The sequence below is a fragment of the Sus scrofa genome, chromosome 14, assembly GCF_054392235.1.
Source record: "Sus scrofa isolate SSC_HxYL_T2T_F1_AM1 chromosome 14, Sscrofa_HxYL_maternal_Yorkshire_Landrace_v2.0, whole genome shotgun sequence".
NCBI classification, from domain to species: domain Eukaryota; kingdom Metazoa; phylum Chordata; class Mammalia; order Artiodactyla; family Suidae; genus Sus; species Sus scrofa.
Window position 1 is genome coordinate 67,148,758 of NC_139396.1, and position 18,852 is coordinate 67,167,609.

At 38.0% G+C, this 18,852-nt stretch overlaps 1 protein-coding gene and 1 long non-coding RNA gene across 8 annotated transcripts in view; one reads left to right on the plus strand and one right to left on the minus strand.

Annotated features, from left to right (window-relative positions):
* TTC28 (tetratricopeptide repeat domain 28) overlaps positions 1-18,852 on the minus strand; it is a 609,616-nt gene that overhangs the window by 564,151 nt on the left and 26,613 nt on the right. The gene's annotated exons all lie outside the window — the stretch shown is intronic.
* Positions 2,044-8,157, plus strand: LOC146396635 (uncharacterized). Its single transcript, XR_014825893.1, has 3 exons — positions 2,044-3,271; positions 4,212-4,862; positions 5,617-8,157. It is a non-coding gene; the product is annotated as an uncharacterized LOC146396635 (long non-coding RNA).

Consider the following 18,852-nt stretch of genomic DNA (forward strand, 5'->3'; position numbering starts at 1 on the left):
TGATTTCCAGTGTTACTATGGTAACACAAATATAAGAAGAATGTTCCAGGAGTCCCTGTTGTGGTTCAGTGGTACAAACCCAACTGGTAACCATAAGGATGTAGGTTCGATCCCTGGCCCTGCTCAGTGGGTTAAGGATCCAGTGTTGCCATATAGGTGTGAGCTATGGTATAGGTCAGATCCCATGTTGTGTGGCCAGCAGCTGCAGCTCTGATTCAAACCCTAGTCTGGGAACTTCCATATGCTGTGCAGTCCTAAAAAGCACACACACACAAAAAAAGAAGGATAAGTTAGGAGATGGAAAAGGAGAAAAATTTTCCAATTTCGGTAGTAGTAATACTTTAATTTAAAAAAAAAAAGATTTTTTTTTTTACACATATTAGTTATCTACCAATCTATCATTTAAAAATACTTTTTGGAAAAATTATTTCTTTGCCACTGTTTCTGGAGCTGCTTTCATAACTTCGAATCTGAAAGGGATTTTTTTGAGACTATTGAAAAAGACTTTTATGAAACAAGTATGGAAACACTTAGGATAGTTTTCTCTTTTTATTAACATAAAAAATGCTACCAACCTTTTATTAAAGAACAAGACAAACAAAAACTTTCACAAGTTGAGTGTCCTAAAATATTTTGAATAATATCATCCACAAAACATATATCTATGTTAAGTATAAATGACAGCAAAACTCTCACTTCATTTAAAACAGTACATTCATATCGCTTAGTGATAAATGCACACAGTCTAGGAGATGGAAGTGAAACTTGTTATTTATCATATGTTTATAGTTCAGTCATCAGAATATTCTTGAAATGAATTATGACAAACAAACCTGAGGCTTTAAATAATTGAGCTCCTATTTCCTCAATTTCCTTTATAGCAAGACCTCCGTTCTTGCCAGACTTCCTGAATAATTTCCTAAGGATAAAGAACCCATCTTAAAGTACTTGGTTCTATCCCACAAAAGTCTAGTTTCCAAGGAGATGCTGTGGACTCTGCATTACCTAAAGGCTCACATTTATGAGAAAAATTCCTCTCAGTAAAAAGAAAAAAAACTGTGATTTTCATCCCAAATCAACAATAGTAATATAAAATCTAAATGTATAAGTAAGTAAACCAGTGAGCTTAAAACCCACTTTGTCAACAAACATAAAAAGCTACCAATCAAGTGGGAGCAATTAGAAAATATACTTTTGTTTCTTATCTTTATAATCTTTTGTGGAATAACAAAGAAACAAAGACTACTCTGTGCCTTCTTAAATGCACCCAAGAAAATATAGAAACCCTTCAACCACTTTTACCTCATCTTTAACTGTAGATTTTTTCTTCTTTTTAAATAGGAAAATCGAAAACATTAAGTTGGTGTATTCATAATGGAATATTATATAGCTATTAAAATAAGTAGGTGTATAAATTAATTGAAAAAATAAACACATTACAAATAACATTTAAAAAGTATGTAGGTATATGTGTGTGAGCATATGTGTATATGTGTATAGAGCTGTGAGAGGAATATAAATTTAATTATTTGAGATTTTTTTCCAAAAGTAACTCAGTTACTTTTGCAAAAAAAAAAAAAAAATTGTGCGTTACATGTATGATTTATGAATTAACTCAAAACACCTGAAACATAGCCTCAAATGCATACAAAATATAAGCGTGTCATAAAAACATGTTTAGGACATATGAAATAATGGGCTATATTAATAATAAGAAAACATTTATTCCCAAAGATAAATTGGTAATAACTTTTGTTTTGGTAATGAAATCAATAACACTAAAAGAAGAAACAGCTAACTGTAATGGATTTCACTTATGGTAAAATATAGAATCCACTTAAATTTAAGAGAAGTGTTATATTCTTGCATATGAAAAATCCCGTTTCCTGATTATCATTCCAACTATCTACTAAAAACTTCTGAATAACTAAATTCTCATCTCTTTAAAAGCAAAAGTAAAATTATGCAAAGGAATTATATAAGGAAGATAGTCAATGTATTATAAATATTTGTTGTGAATTTAATATTTGACTCATAAATTGATTTTTTTTTTTTTTTTTTTTTACTGTGCCTACAGCATGCAGAAGTTTCAGTGCTAGGGATCAAACCCGAGCCACAGTAGCAACCCGAGCCACACAGTGACAGTACCAGATCCTTAACCCACTGAGCCACCAGGGAATTCCAACTATGATTTTTTTTAATTTTATTGAAATGACTTTTATTTTAATGTCATAAGCCAGTATTCACAGATGTTAAGAAAACCAGAGTGGGGTAGAGTTTCTGATCTTGTTTTTTTTTCCTTACTCTCTGACTCCCTGGGAAAACTAGTGAAATCTCTCTGAACCTCACCTTAGCTATAAAAAAAAGGAAAGCATCACCCATAACAGATGACTGTAATGAGGATATGTGAGAGTTTTTCAGTTGTGATGTCCAGTGAATTTTAACAAAGCATATCCCAAGTTCCTTAACTTTTTCCATTCACCGGCAGTACTGTAGTCTAAACATTATCATTGGTCTGCCTGCTTCTGCTTTCACCCTCCTACTTTCCATTTCCCTCACAGTGGTTTTTTATATTTTTCCATAAAGAAAATTATGAAGAAGCACTTTCAAAATGGCAGTATAAGGACCTCCAAAAATCTCCATTACTGTAAAAGCAATGAGAACCTCAACAAAACTTTTCAAAATCAACTTTCTCAGAATTCTGAAATTAACCAATGACGTATAGAAGCCCAAAAAGTGTTTTTTCAAGAGAAACAGCTGAATGTCAAAAAACAATAAATATGTGGAGGAGTTTACCTTATACTATTTTTATCCCCTTCCCCCAGCTTTGTGATAGATATGAAAACCAGCAGCCTCTCAAGCACAATATTTGTGAAAATCAGAAGCTTAGGAGCCAGTGGTGAAGTATTAACGTTTTGGAGCTTCCCAAATCACCCTATCCCCAGAAAATCACCACTATCTGACCTATCTGGCAGCTCCTTAAGAAAGCTCCAGTCATAGGACTTTATTTGACATGGCTCAGAGATGGCTCAGTGTAAACAGCCCTTCCCTTAGAGAGTGTGTCAAACAAAATCAGTGGCACTGCTTAACATCACAGCCACCTGAGGAAGCAATATGAGCTGGGTAAACAAGAGGCTAAAGAAACAACTTAGGAGTTCCCATGGTGGCTCAGTGGTTAATGAACCTGACTAGCACCCATGAGGAAGTGGGTTCGATCCCTGGCCTTGCTCAGTGGATTAAGAATCTGGCGTTGCTGTGAGCTGTGGTGTAGGTTGCAGACACGGCTGGGATCCCGCATTGCTGTGGCTCTGGCATAGGCCAGCAGCTACAGCTCCAATTCGACCCCTAGTCTGAGAACCTCCATATGCCTCGGGTGCAGCCCTAAAAAGAAAAAAAGACCAAAAGATCAAAAGAACAAACGAAAGAATGAACAAAAGAAAGAAGCAACTTAAAAGAAAAACCTGAAGAATTTATAGGAGGCTTTGAAAAACTTCAAAATAGTCTTGGGAATCTAGGAATGTGCACAGCTCTGTGCATGCACAAGAAAAGACATAAGAATATCCTAATCTCTCACCTCTGGCTGAACTTGAGGCTCCATTCAAGCAGGAAGTGAAGACTAAGAAGGGTTGCAAATTGGCAGGATGTTGAAGGTATACCCTAACAAACAGAGAATTCTTCAACAAAGGCTGGGAGAATTATTGGTTCAATGCATTTAAGGAATCTCTGTCCAATCAATAGCTGACTACTAAGCTAACCAAGAAGAAACTTCAGTGGCTACACATGACAAAGGATAAATACTTAAAAAAATTAGTCCAGGGAAGTCACTAACTAACAAAAGGCAACAACAACAACAACAACAACAAAAAAACAGCAACAATAAACCTGGTAGGGGGGTGAAGAAAACAAGGGATCTGATTTTCTTTTTTTTTTTTTTTTTTTTTTTTGTCTTTTTGCTATTTCTTGGGCCGCTCCCGCGGCATATGGAGGTTCCCAGGCTAAAGGTCCAATCGGAGCTGTAGCCACCGGCCTACGCCAGGGCCACAGCAACGCAGGATCCGAGCCGCGTCTGCAACCTACACCACAGCTCACGGCAACGCCGGATCGTTAACCCACTGAGCAAGGGCAGGGACCGAACCCGCAACCTCATGGTTCCTAGTCGGATTCGTTAACCACTGCGCCACGACGGGAACTCCGGGATCTGATTTTCAAAGTTGCCATGATATATTACTTAAAATACCCACTTTTCAAAAAAAAAAAAAGATGATATACACAAAGAAACAGGTAAGTATGGCCCAGATATTGCAAAAAAAGTATGTAATAGAAACTTCCTGATGAAATCCAGATGTTGTGCTTAGGAGACAAAGACTTTAAATCAGCTATTTAAACATGTTCAAAGTACTACAGAAAACCATATTTAAAGAATTAAAGGAAAGTCTAAGCACAATGTCTCATCAGATAGAGAATACCTATAGAGAGATAGAAATTGTCTGATTAAAAAGATAATGGCATAGGAGTTCCCACTATGGTGCAGTGGGTTAAGAATCCAACTTCAGGAGCTCTCGCTGGAGCACAAGGATCAGCAGTGTCTTGGGAGTGCTGGGACATAGGTTTGATCCCCTGGCCCAGAACAGTGGCACAGTGGGTTAGGAATCTGGGGTTGCTGCAGCTGTGGCTTAGGTCGAAATTGCAGCTCAGATCTGATATCTGGCCCAGGAGCTCCATATGCTGCAGAGTGGCCAAAAATGAAAATAAAATAAAATAAAATAAAAAAGAATCCAACTTGGAGCTCCTGTCATGACTCAGTGGTTAATGAATCTGAATAGGAACCATGAGGTTGTGGGTTCGATCCCTGGCCTTGCTCAGTGGGTTAAGGATCTGGCGTTGCTGTGAGCTGTGATGTAGGTTACAGATGCAACTCAGATCCCGTGATGCTGTGGCTCTGGTGAAGGCCGGTGGCTACAGCTCAGATTAGACCCCTAGCCTGGGAACCTCTAAATGCCGCGGGTACGGCCCTAAAAAAGACAAAAAAAAAAAAAAAAAAAAGAATCCAACTTAAGTGGCTCAGGTCACTGTGGAGGCATAAGTTTCATCTCTGGTCTGGCACAGTAGGTTAAAGGATCCAGCATTGCCACAACTGTGGCATAGATCTCAGCTACTGCTCAGATTCAATCCCTGGACTGGAAATTTCCATATGCTGTGGGTGCAGACCTTAAAAAAAAAAAAAGACAATAGCATAAAGCAATAATTATAAGACCATGCTGAAGGGCTTATAATGTATAAAGATGTCACCTGTATGTATGACAACAAGAGCACAAAGGAAGGCGAAAGGAATAAAGCTATGTCACAACAAAGTTTTTGTATACTACGGAAACTAAACTGATATGAATTCAAACTCTTTTCTTTTTTTTTTTTTTTTTTGTCTTTTTAGGGCCCTCAGCATATGGAGGTTCCCAGGGTAGGGGTCGCATTGGACCTGTAGCTGCCAGCCTACACCACAGCCACAGCAACGCAGGATCCAAGCTACATCTGTGACCTACACCACAGCTCACAGCAACACCAGATCTTTAACCCACTGAGCAAGGCCAGGGATTGAACCTACATCCTCATGGATACTAGTCGGTTTCATTAATCACTGAGGCATGACGGGAACTCCTCAAACTATATTTTTAAAATAAAAATGTTAATTATAATCCTTAGGGCAACCACCAAGAAAATAATTTTTAAAATACAGTAAAAGAAAATAAAAACAAGGAAATTTACATAATACACTAGAAAATATTTATTTAACATAAAAAAGGAAGTAATGCAGGAAGAACAGAAAAAGATAGGCAGAAAGCAAATAAGACATACAGAAAAAATATTAAAAAGGCAGATATAAATCCTATCTTATCAGTAGTTACACCAAATATAAATGGATTAGATACTACAATCAAAGGAGAGGGATTAGCAGAATAGATTTTTTTTTTGCTTTTGCTTTTTAGGGCCAATCTAGCAGTATATGGAAGTTCCCAGGCTAGGGGTCAAATCTACACCACAGCCACAGGAACCAAGCTACTTCTCTGACCTACACCACAGCTCACTACAATGCCAGATCCTTAACCCACTGAGCAAGGCCAGGGATCAAACCTGCATCTTCATGGATCGTAGTCAGGTTCATTAACTGCTGAGCCATAAAGGGAACACCGCAGAACAGATTTTTTCTTTTAACGAAACCATAGGGAGTTTCTTCATGGCCTAGTGGTTAGGACTGCTGTGGCCCAGATTCAGTCCTTGGTCTGGGAACTGAGATCCCACATCAAGCCACTGCATGCTACAGCCAAAAAAAAAAAAAAAAAAAAAAAACCAGCAGCAACAACAACAACAACAAAAAACCCATGGTGTAACTATATGCTGTCTACAAGACACTTACTTTAGTTTCGAAGACACAGATAGGTTGAAAAAAAAAGTATCAAAAAGATATACCATGCAAACAGTAATCACAACAGAAATGGAATACTGTATTAATATCAGACAAAATAAGTTTTAAGGCAAAAATTGTTTCTATAGACAAGGATATTTTGTAGTGATAAAAGGATCAATCTTTCAGGAAGACATAAAATCATAAAAATATAAGCACAAAACAACAGAGCCCCCAAAATACATGAAGCAAAACTGAGAGAACTGAGGGAGAAATAGAAAATTCAACAATAATAGTTAGGGATTTCATTATTTTACTTCCAATAATGACCAGAACCATCCATCTTATCAACAAGAAAACAGAACACCTAAACAATACTATAAACTAGATCTAATGGATATCTGTAAAACACCCAACCCAACAAGAACAGAATACACATTTTCCTCAGGTACAGGTGGAACATTCTGAGGAGAGAGATGATAAGCCATAAAGCAAACCTCAATAAATTTAAATTTTGTATGATACAAATTATGTTCTCCAACCATAACAGAATGAAATTTGAAATCAATAAAAGAAGGAAATTTGGAAAGTCATAAATATGTAGAAATTAAACACATTCACAATCATTAACTAGACTGACATAAGTTAAATATGTTATCCTTCTAGTTAAAATCTTCCAATGACATCCCATAAGTCTTTGAATAAAACATTACAGCCCTACAATGGCTTAAAAAGACAAGGCCTTACATGATCTGACTCCTGGTCACCTCAACAACCTCATCTCCTGCCATCTCTCACTCGCACATTTATTGTGCTCCACTGACCTTCATGCTATTTTCTTAGTCAAGTTCAAACTAGCTGTTTACTAGAATGCAATTTGCCCAGATCTTCACATCTAGTTCTTTCAGGTCTCATGACTCTCATCTCCTCCCATAAACTCTCCCATAACTTGGTCATTCTCTTTTCTCAGTACTCTCTTTCTCTTTAGCTTGTTTGTCTTCAGAGCACTTACCACTTTCAAACATTTTCATATGTATTTATTCTTTCATTTTCTACTTCTCCCCCCTAGAATATTAGTTATAACAGCGTTATTCTTGATTGAATCACTAAGGTTTAGAATAGTGCCTAGCACATAGAAATGTTCAATAAATAAATGTATTTCTTGTTGAAGAAATTAAGTTGTAAAAAGCACATATACCCCAAAAGTGTATAATGAATGCACACTATTATCTAAAAAATGCAGCTAATAGCATTATTTTGTGCATTTCCATTATTAAGCTCCAAGGCATTTAAAACATTTTGTTTACTTGTAATGACAAGTAAAAGGCAAATGAATCATATGGCCATCATATGGACATATCAGTATTAAAACTTGAAAGAGAATTCTAAACTCTTAAAATTCCTTCACTAATTAACTCCTTTGTCCAGGGAAGTATTATAGTATACCGATTAGGAGAAATTATTTAGAATCAGACAGACTTGGGTTAAAATCTAACTCTTCCAGTTACTAGTTGAGGGTCCTCAACAAGTTATTTTCATCTCTCACTGAATATAAACGTTTATTTTTGCAAAGTTGGGATAGTAATATCTACTTCATAAGATTATTTTGAGTATAAAAGTTATACCACAAATGAAAGGATTAAGACAACCCTTTAGTAGATAAGCATTCAATAAGAGCTATTATATTTTGTTACTACTATAATTCAGGGTAAACCAAAAGGAAACATGAGCCTGATATTTTTCAACATTTTTTATTACACATAACTCTGTCATCAAGTATAAATTTGTCAGCAAATAAGGCATAACACTCTGTCACCAAGTATTACACATGATAAGATTCTGTCATCAGGTATAATCAATGAATGAGAAGATGAGAAGAGCTTTACAGAAAGAGGAGGTGTTTACGGCATGCTTTAAAATTAATGGGAAAGTCCCATTGTGAAACTTTTCCTTATGCAGTGCTACAACATATGAAAACTACCATTCCTTCAGGTTTCTCCTCCTATGGTACTCCTGAAGAACATAACTATTTCTGTAACTCATAATTCACATTAAAATGATAGTAACTACTTTGCAATTGACTTACCTGAAAGACGTGATTCAAGAAAACTCCAAAACAGAAAGACAAAGGGTAAGAAATCAAACTAAAGTAGATACAACTAAAAATGGATATACATCCTAGGAATGAGGGTACATGGATATGTACCATACTGTAGATAGGACCGTACAAAGAATACTAAGATAAATTACAGGGATGGCCACAAATTCTTCTCTTGCTTTCCTTTTTTTTTTGGCTTTTTAGGGCCACACCCGTGGCATATGGAGGTTCTCAGGCTAGGGGTCAAATCAGAGCTATAGCCGCTGGCCTATGCCAGAGCCACATCAATGCCAGATCTGAGCCATGTCTGCGACCTACACCACAGCTCAAGGCAACGCCGGATCCTTAACCCACTGAGCAAGGCCAGGGATCGAACCCGCAACCTCATGGTTCCTAGTCGGATTTGTTTCCACTGAGCCACGATGGGAATTCCTTTTTCTTTTTTCTATTTATTTATTTATTTATTCATTTATTTTTGCTTTTTAGGGCCACACCAATGGCATTTTTTTTTTTTTCTCTTTCTATTTATGCCCTTGGGTAATCCTGTCTTACAACGGCTCTGGGCTTGGCCATGTGACTTGCTCTGGACAAAGTGAAAACAGCAAATGTGAAAAGAGATTCAAAAAATGCTTTTGTCTTGGGCTTCCACTATCTTACAGTTCTCGGACTCCTACAACTGCCATGTGAAGATATCCAGGAAAATCTGCTGGATGATAGGACTCCTGGCTCAGTTGCTGCTGTTCCCTAAGCCAAGAGTATACTAACTGTAAGAAATGTAAAACTGGGAGTTCCTTTTGTGGCTCAGTGGTTAAGGAACCCGACTAGGATCCATGAAGATGCAGGTTCAATCAGGGCCTCACTCAGTGGGTTCATTGCCGTGAGCTATTGTGTGGTTCGCAGATGCAGCTCAGATCCTTCATTGCTGTGGCTGTGGTATAGGCCGGCAGCTGCAGCTCCAATTCAACCCTAGCCTAGGAACTTCCATGTGCCACAGGTGTGGCCCTAAAAAAGCAAAAAAATTTTTTAAATTTTAAAAATAAAAGAAATATGAGAGTGTCTTAGATAATACAACCACTGGTCAAATCCTCAGTTGACCTTAAACACATAAATAACTGCAGCAGAAATCAGCTGGGTTGGTCTAGACCAGAAGAACCACTCAACTAATTTGCAGTATCTTAAGTTAAATAAATGATTCTTAGGAGTTCCCACTGTGGCACAATGGGTTAAGGATCCAGCATTGCTGCAGCTGCAGCTTGGATTCAATCTGTGGCCCTGGAACTTCCATGTGTCACAAGTAAAGCCAAAAAAAGAAAAAAATAATAATAATAAATAAAGATTAAAAAATTTTTTAAAAAATGGCTCTTATTTTAAACCACTAAGTTTTAGAGTGATTTGTTACAAAGGCTAGTGAATACAAGTTCAAATCAACAATACATTCTTTTTTTTTTAATCATTAGAGAAGAGGTGGAATACCAAAACAATGGGGGAAAAATGTTGATATGCTAATTTTTTAAAAAGAAAAATCAACTAAAAACTCCTACCAGAGAACACGGTAGAATTGTGTTTGACTATAGCAAAAGCCTAACAGGTATTTGCTGAATTGAAATGCAGCACACATATAAAAGAGCAAAAGGATCTGATAAGTTATTCAAAAGAGGATAGGTCCTATATATGTGGTGAAAAACAATTCTTCGTCTTACCTCTGTAACATAAATATCTTAATGGAACATTTCATCCACTTGGAATCATGCTTTTTAAAAATGATCATCAGAAATTGGAAGGATTCAGTCTGCATTATGAGGGCTGCCAAGCCTCCCTCCTAAGGGGATGGGGGTTGTGTGGAGTCTGCTCCGTGGGGCTTGGGATGTCTGGACAAAGAGTAGTGGGGAGGGTGTCCTAAGCTGTGGAAACTGAAAGCCCAGAACACAGATGAGCTTGCTGTAAATTGGGCTTGGGAAAGCAGACTGGAAAGACTGGAACCCTGCAGGGTCAGGAGTGGGAGGGGAGGCCCCTGAGGGTTTTTCCAAGGAGATGTGGGAGAATGAAAGTGATTGATATTTAAAGAGGATGCTTGGAGGAGTTAGGTCATCCTCCAGTTTTTCCTAACTCCTTGAATTTACCAGTAGATTTTTGTATACACGAGCACAAGTCTAAATATTTTCTATTATTCCAGAATATATTAATGATTAATGGTATATGCTCCTTATTTCACTGTTTGAGTAAAGTCCCTTAATTCCTTTCTCCATTTTTGCTTGCTGGCAAAATTGACATTTATAGGCCTGATTTTTTTTTTTTTTTTTTTTTTTTTGCCTTTTTCTAGGGTTGCACCCACAGCATATGGAGGTTCCCAGGCTAGGGATCTAATCAGAGCTAGCGCTGCTGGCCTTCGCCAGAGCCGCAGCAATGTGGGATCCAAGCCTCGTCTGCAACCCACACCACAGCTCAGAGCAAGGCCGGATCCTTAACCCACTGAATGAGGCCAGTGGTTGAACGAGCAACCTTATGGTTCCTAGTCGGATTTGTTAATCGCTGAGTCATGACGAGAACTCCTAGGCCTGATTTTTGAATATGTACAAAAATATCAAGCTTGTTTCCTGTGCATTATGAAGACTTCCGTGAATATTCATTAATATGTCAACTTTGTTATGGTCTTTCTTCTTATATACCTCTATACTTAAAAATATAATATGAATGTTGATCTTTGAAATTTTGCAAATTGTTGCTGACTTATGAAAGCATTCTCAAATAGAAAAACATAACTGTTGTGTTAATACTTCCTGCCCTAGAAGGAAATGTTGTGCTTGGCATCTGATGTTCCTAACCAGTGTAGAATTGCCCTGTCAAACTAAACAAAAACTGTATTTTAGTCTTCTCCTATGTATTTGAAGGAATAATAAATCTGTTACTTTGCTGTATTTCTTGTTTTCACCAAAAAATAAAAATAAATAAAGCTCTGTTTTGTGTAGGCTTAGAAAGAAAGAAAGGAGGAAGGGAGGGGGAAAGGAAGAAAAAAACTGGGAGGATTCAGAAAATTACTGAGAATATTATAAGGGGAAGAAAAATGCTCAAAAAAGAACTGAGCAGTTTGGGAGTTCCCTAGTAGCCCAGTGGGTTAAGAATCCGGTGTTCTCACTGCTGTGGCTCAGGTCACAGCTGTGGTACAGGTTCAGTCCCTGATGCTGGAACTTCCACATGCCAGGCAGAATCAAAAAAAGAAGGAGAAGAAGAAGAAGAGGAACAATTGAGTAGTTTGACTAAAAACTATGTGTACAAACACAGAACATCATGATGATGATCATCATGAGCATTAATAACCATCATGTATTAAATAATGTGTATATAGAAAAACTCTGAGCTAAATGCCTAACATTATTTTATTTAATCCTTAATACACCTCTTCCAGGTTTGTGATGTTAACACACTTTATAATGGGAAAACTGAAGTTTATGGAGGTGAAGCCACATATAAGGAAAAAAAACCCTAGGTCTAACCAAAGAAACAGCAGTTCTAGCCACACATGTTTCAAGATAAGTAAATTCCAATTACCACAGTTAAATGATACCAGTTCCCTAAGAATGCAGTTCAAATTTCAGTTACCATGGTATATTAACTGAGTAAATGCATAAAGCACAAAACTCCACTGATGGATCTTCAGTCCACAACTGCTACCTAACCAAGGGATGTGATTCATAATTAGTGACCAAATATCACTTGTTTCAAAGTCTTTCAGTGATTGGTCCCCTCACAGCTGTTATTTAGCTCATACACAAACAGCAAAGAGGTAGTTGTGTTGCCTCCTTATCTCCCAGAGATAAACCCTTGTGGACACATTATAAAAATGGATTTTTGAGGAGTTCCCTGGTGGCCTAGCAGTTAAGAATCCAGCATTGTCATTGCCGTGACTCAGGTCACCGATGTAGTATGGGTTTGGACCATTGTGCCTCTGAGCTACAACACGAACTCCAAAAAAAAATGGATTTTTGAAAGAGAGAACAGACCAATAAAGATGAGTATAGCAAAGAAATAAAAACTGGCAACATTGAAAGTAAAATTCAAATAAAATATAAAAGGAGATATAAAAGAAATAGCTGACTGTGGGAAGGCTGACACATCCATATTCAAGAAATGCAGTCAGAAGAACTTAGTGAGGATGAGCTCATGGGAATTCCCATAATGGCGCAACAGAAACGAATCTGACTAGGAATCATGAGGTTGTGGGTTCGATCCCTGGCCTCGCTCAGTAGGTTAAGGATCCGGCGTTGCCATGAGCTTTGGTATAGGTTCCAGACACAGCTCGGATCCGATGCTGCTGTGGCTGTGGTATAGGCTGGCAGCTGTAGCTCCCATTGGACCCCTAGCCTGGGAATCTTCATATACTGAGGGTGCGGCCTTAAAAAGCAAAAAGCAAAAAAAAAAAAAGATGAACTTATGGACATGGATGAAGAAAGCAGTTGTGACAAAAAGGTTGAAAATGTTCCAGAGAAAGTAATGCTGGTAAAATTATTATTATAGGAATTCTCAGAGATATTTCACAAAACTAAAAGCATAAAGGTTAAAAAGTTGGAAGCTGAGAAATTGCCAAGACATAGAAAAGATGCTCACTCTACATTGTAAATTATGTGATGAGAAGAGGCAGCAAGCACTGTTGAAATTACTTGGGATAAGTTTTTTACAGAAAACTAAAACAAATTCTCGATGTTTCTAAAATTTTAAACCACAATGCACTAAATAAATACTAGTTTTAATATTTTCCATCCTTTATACATTCATAATCAACAACAAGAGAGCTTTTAGTATTTTGACAAAGAACTTGTAAAGGTCACAGAACAATCAAAACTATTGCAATGATCACACTGCAAGATCTTTCAGCTTGCAGTCATTTCTACAGTACTATGTTACCTACCACACAAAGCAAGGTGTTCCATGTTATAATTTCCACTATACTATACTATCTCATTAAACATATAAAAAGTTTTAAAGTGGGAGATTTGAAAAAAATGTTAAGTTCCTTCCAGAATTGGTTAAAGAGTAGACTAAAACTACTGAGGTCTTCAGCTAACAGAAAACAAGAACTTCTAAACATGAAAGTGAAAATTTTATGGTCTGTGACATCTGCATCCTTAGAAGACTTCAGAAAAAGATGTACAGGGAGTTCCCGTCGTGGCTCAGTGGTTAACAAATCCGACTAGGAACCATGAGGTTGCGGGTTCGACCCTTGGCCTTGCTCAGTGGGTTAAGGATCCAGCATTGCCGTGAGCTGTGGTGTAGGTCACAGATGCGGCTGGGATCCCGCGTTGCTGTGGCTCTGGCGTAGGCTGGCGCCTACAGTTCCAATGAGACCCCTAGCCTGGGAACCTCCATATGCCACAGGAGCGGCCATAGAAAAGACAAAAAAAAAAAAAAAAGAGAGAGAGAGAGAGAGAAAAGAAAAAGATGTACAATTACATCTTCTAATTTTCTCATTACTTTGAATCTTTAAGTTTAAAAAAAGTGCCTAGCAATGTCTGGTGTATAAAATAAACAACCCACCCACTTACAAGGAATTGTCAAGCCAGTTTAAGATTCAGGATACATTCAAGTGACACATTTATATAATAATACAAATAAGTGAAATTAGCAATAGACAGTAAATATTATATTCATAGAACCTCAATATAGAAAAAGTAAGAAGTGACTGCCATAAAGAAAGAATGAAATAATGCCATTTGCAACAATATGGATGAACCCAGAGATTATCATATTAAGTGCAGTAAGCCAGGCAGAAAGATAAATATCTTATGATATCACCTATATGTAGAATCTTTACAAAATGATACAAATGAACTTATTTATAAAACCGAAATAGACTCAAAGACATAGAAAACAAATTCATAGTTACCAAAGGGGATAGGCTAGCCAGGGGCACTGAGAGAAACAAATTAGGAGTTTGGGATTAATAGATACATATTACTATACCAAAAAATAGGTATTTTTTTTTAGCCACTCCATGGACTTACTGGAGTTCTCAATATGGCACAGTGGAAACAAATCCAACTAGGAACGATGAGTTGGTGGGTTCAATCCCTGGCCTCACTCAGTGGGTTAAAGATCTGGCATTGCCGTGAGCTATGGCATAGGTTGCAGACGCAGCTCGGAACTGATGTTGCTGTGGCTGTGGCCGGCAGCTGCAGCTCTGATTGGATCCCTAGCCTGGGAACCTCCATGTGTCTCAAGTGTGGCCCTAAAAAACAAATAACCAAACAAAAGAGACATGGCCCTACTGTACTGCACAGAGAACTATACCCAGTATCTCATAATAACCTATAGTGGAAAAGAATCTGAAAAAGAATATGTGGGTGTATTTATGTATGCATACATACACACAAAAGAATTGGAAAAAGAATAGGTGGGTATGTGAGAATCACTTTGCTGTACACTTGACACTACCACAACATTGTAAATTAACTATTCTTCAATAAAAAAATTAAAATAGGAGTTTCTGCTGTGATGCAGCAGGTTAAGGATCCAACATTGCAACAGCTGTGGTGAAGGTCGCAGCTGCAACTCGGATTTATGCCAGGGAACTTCCATATGCCACGGGTGCAGCAAAAATAAACAAACAAACAAACAAACAAATAAATAAATAAATAAATAAAAATAAATGTTTAAAAAGCAAGAGTTGAACTGGACCTATCCTATGTAGCCCAATAATAATGAGAGCAGGAAGAAAACTCCAAGCACAGAGCTTGGTATAAACAAGACATATAAAGAAAAAGGAAAAAACTGGACTAAGAAGAGCAGGTTTGTCAGCAGAGTATCAAGAAATAAATGGGGAAATGTGACCACTTGGACAGTCTTGAATATCAGGCCAAATGGCAACATAGAACAACAGAAAGTTGTCACTGCAATGGCTTGGGTCGCTGCTGTGGCATGGGTTAAATCCCTAGCCCAGGAACTTCAACATGTCATCGGCATGGCCAAAGAAAGTAAGAAAGAAAGATTGAAAATCAATGGCTTAAGCTCCCATCTTAAGAAATGAAAAGGAAGGCAAATTAAAATGTAAAATGATTAAGAAGAAGGAAATAATAATGAAAAGAAACTGATGAAAGAGAAAACATACAATACTGAAAATGAATGAAACTAGTAACTGTCTGGAAAGATGAATGAAACTTATTAATCTCTAGGCAGACTAATGAGACAAAAGAAAGAAGGTACAAATTAACAATATCAGAAATAAAAGAAAAGATATCACTAGAGATCCAACAGAAATGAAAAGGATAATAAAGGAACATTACTAACAACTCTATTCCAATAAACGTGCAACTAGATTAAGCATAAAAATTTACTGAAAAGAACAAAATACCAAACCTAATTTAAAAAGAATTAGAAATCTTGAATGGCCTCATACCAATTAAAGAAATTGAATTCATAATTTAAAGCTTCCTACAAAGAAAAATCCAGGTAGGGACGGGATTAAGATGGCAGAATAGAAGGACTGGAGCTCAACTTCTCTCTCCTAAAAACAACAAAATTCACAACTAAAAGCTGAACAATCTTCACCCAAATGGACCGGGAACCTTAAAAAAGAAAGATACCCTACTCCAGAAGACAAAGATGAGGCCACATCAAGAGGTAGGAGGGGCGATTTTGCAATATAAACGACCCCATACCTCCCGGGTGGGAAGCCCCATAGACTGGAAACTAACTGGTTCACAGAGACTCACCTACAGGAGTGAGAGTTCTGACTCCCACATCAAACCCTCACGTGTGGAGATCTGGCACTGGGAGAAAGAGCCCCCGGAGCATCTGGCATTGAAGGCCAGTGGGGCCTGTGCACAGGAGCTCCACGGGACTGGGGGAAACGGAGACCCCATTCTTAAAAGGCGCACACAGACTTTCACGTGCACTGGGTCCCAGGGCAAGGCAAAGTCTCCATAGCAATCTGGGTCAAACCTGACTACAGTTCTTGGAGGACATCCTGGGAAAACAGGGGTGAATGTGGCTTGTTGTGAGGGAAGGACATTGAAGGCAAAGCTCTCGGGAATATTCAGTAGCTGCCTTTCTCTGGAGGTGGCCACTTTGGGAAGATCTGGCCCCACCCCTCAGTCAGCTGCTGAGAAGCCCCAGGGCTAACAACAATCCAGGTGGGACCACAGCCCCGCCCCTCAGTATCAGTAAACAGGCTACCTAAAGACCCCTCAGGCACACACCCACCTCTAATCCCATCCAGAGACTAAGCCCCACCCACCAGAGGGGTTAGAATCAGCTCCACCTACCAATGGGCAGGCATCAGCCCCTCCCATCAGGAAGCCTACAGCAAGCCCCCATACCAACTTCAGCCACAAGGGGGGCAGATACCAGAAGTAAGAGAGGCTACCACTCCATTGCCTGCAAAAAGGGCACCACACCAAAAACCTATAAAAATGAACAGACAGAGAACTATAACTCAGATGAGGGAGAAAGGAAAAACCCCAGAAAATCAGCTAAGTGATGAGGAGATTCTCAGCCTCCAGGAAAAAGACTTTAGACTGTTGATGCTGAAGATGATGCAAGACTTTGGAAATCAACTGGAAGCAAAGATGGATAACTTACAGGAAACACTGACCAAAGAGATACAAGATATAAAACTTAAACAAGAAGAGATGCAAAATACAATAACTGAAATAAAAAATTCACTAGAAGCCGCTAACAGCAGAATACAGGAGGCAGAAGAATGAATAAGCGAGGTGGAGAACAGATTGGTGGAAATTACGGATGCAGAACAGAAAAGAGAAAAAAGATTGAAAACAAATGAAGAGAGTCTCAGAGAACTCTGGGACAACGGTAAACGCACCAACATCCATATTATAGGGGTGCCAGAAGGAGAAGAGAGAGAGGAGACAGAAAAAACATTCCAAGAGATAATAGTCAAAAACTTCCCTAACATGGGGAAGGAATCACTCACTCAAATCCAGGCAGCACAAGTACCATATAAAATAAACCCAAGGAGGAATACACCGAGACACATATTAATCGAACTGACCAAAATTAAAGAGAAAATTTTGAAAGCAGCTAGGGAAAAGAAACAAGTAACATACAAGGGCACCCCAATAAGGTTATGGCAGATTTTTCAGCAGAAACTCTGCAGGCCAGAAGGGAGTGGCATGATATACTTAACATGATGAAAGGAAAAAACCTCCAACCAAGATTACTTTACCCAGCAAGGCTCTCATTCAGATGTGAAGGAGAAATCAAAACCTTCACAGATAAGCAAAAGTTGAGAGAATTCAGCAACACTAAACCAGCTTTACATCAAATACTAAAGGAACTTCTATAGGCAGAAAAGAACAAGAGAAGAAGGGAAGAAAAAAGAGCAACAAAAACAAATCCAAAGCAATTAATAAAATGGCAATAAGAACGTACATATCAATAACTACCTTAAGTGTTAATGGACTAAACGCCCCAACCAAAAGACATAGACTGGCTGAATTGATACAAAAACAAGACCCATATATATGCTGTCTTCAAGAGACCCACTTCACTTCTAGGGACACATACAAATTGAAAGTGAGAGGATGGAAGAAAACATTCCATGCAAACGGGGATCAAAAGAAAGCTGGAGTAGCAATACTCGTATCAGACAAAATGGACTTTAAAATGAAGACTATTTTAAGAGACAAGGAAGGACACTATATAATGATCAAAGGATCAATCCAAGAAGAAGATATAACAATTTTAAACATCTACACACCCAACATAGGTTCACCACAATATATAAGGCAACTGCTAACAACCTTAAAAGGGCAAATCAACAATTTATAACACAATCATAGTGGGGAACTTCAACACCTCACTTACAGCAATGGACAGATCAACCAGACAGAAAATCAATAAGGGAAACACAGGCCCTGAATGATGCAATAAACCAGATGGACTTAATAGATATTTACAGGACATTCCATCCAAAAGCAACAGAATACACATTCTTCTCAAGTGCACATGGAACATTCTCTAAGATTGATCACATCCTGGGCTACAAATCCAACCTCGGTAACTTTAAGAAAATTGAAATCATATCAAGCATCTTTTCCGACCACAACGCTATACAACTGGAAATCAACAACAAGAAAAGAACTGAAAAACACACAAACACGTGGAGACTAAACAACATGCTACTAAACAACCAATGGATCACTGAAGAAATCAAAGAGGAAATTTAAAAATACCTAGCAGCAAATGACAACAAAGATACAACACTCCAAAACCTATGGGATGCAGCAAAAGCCGTTCTAAGAGAAAAGTTTACAGCAATACAAGCCCACCTCAGGAAACAACAAAAAGCTCAAATCAACAAGCTAACTTTACATCTAAAGCAGCTCGAGAGAGAAGGACAGACAAG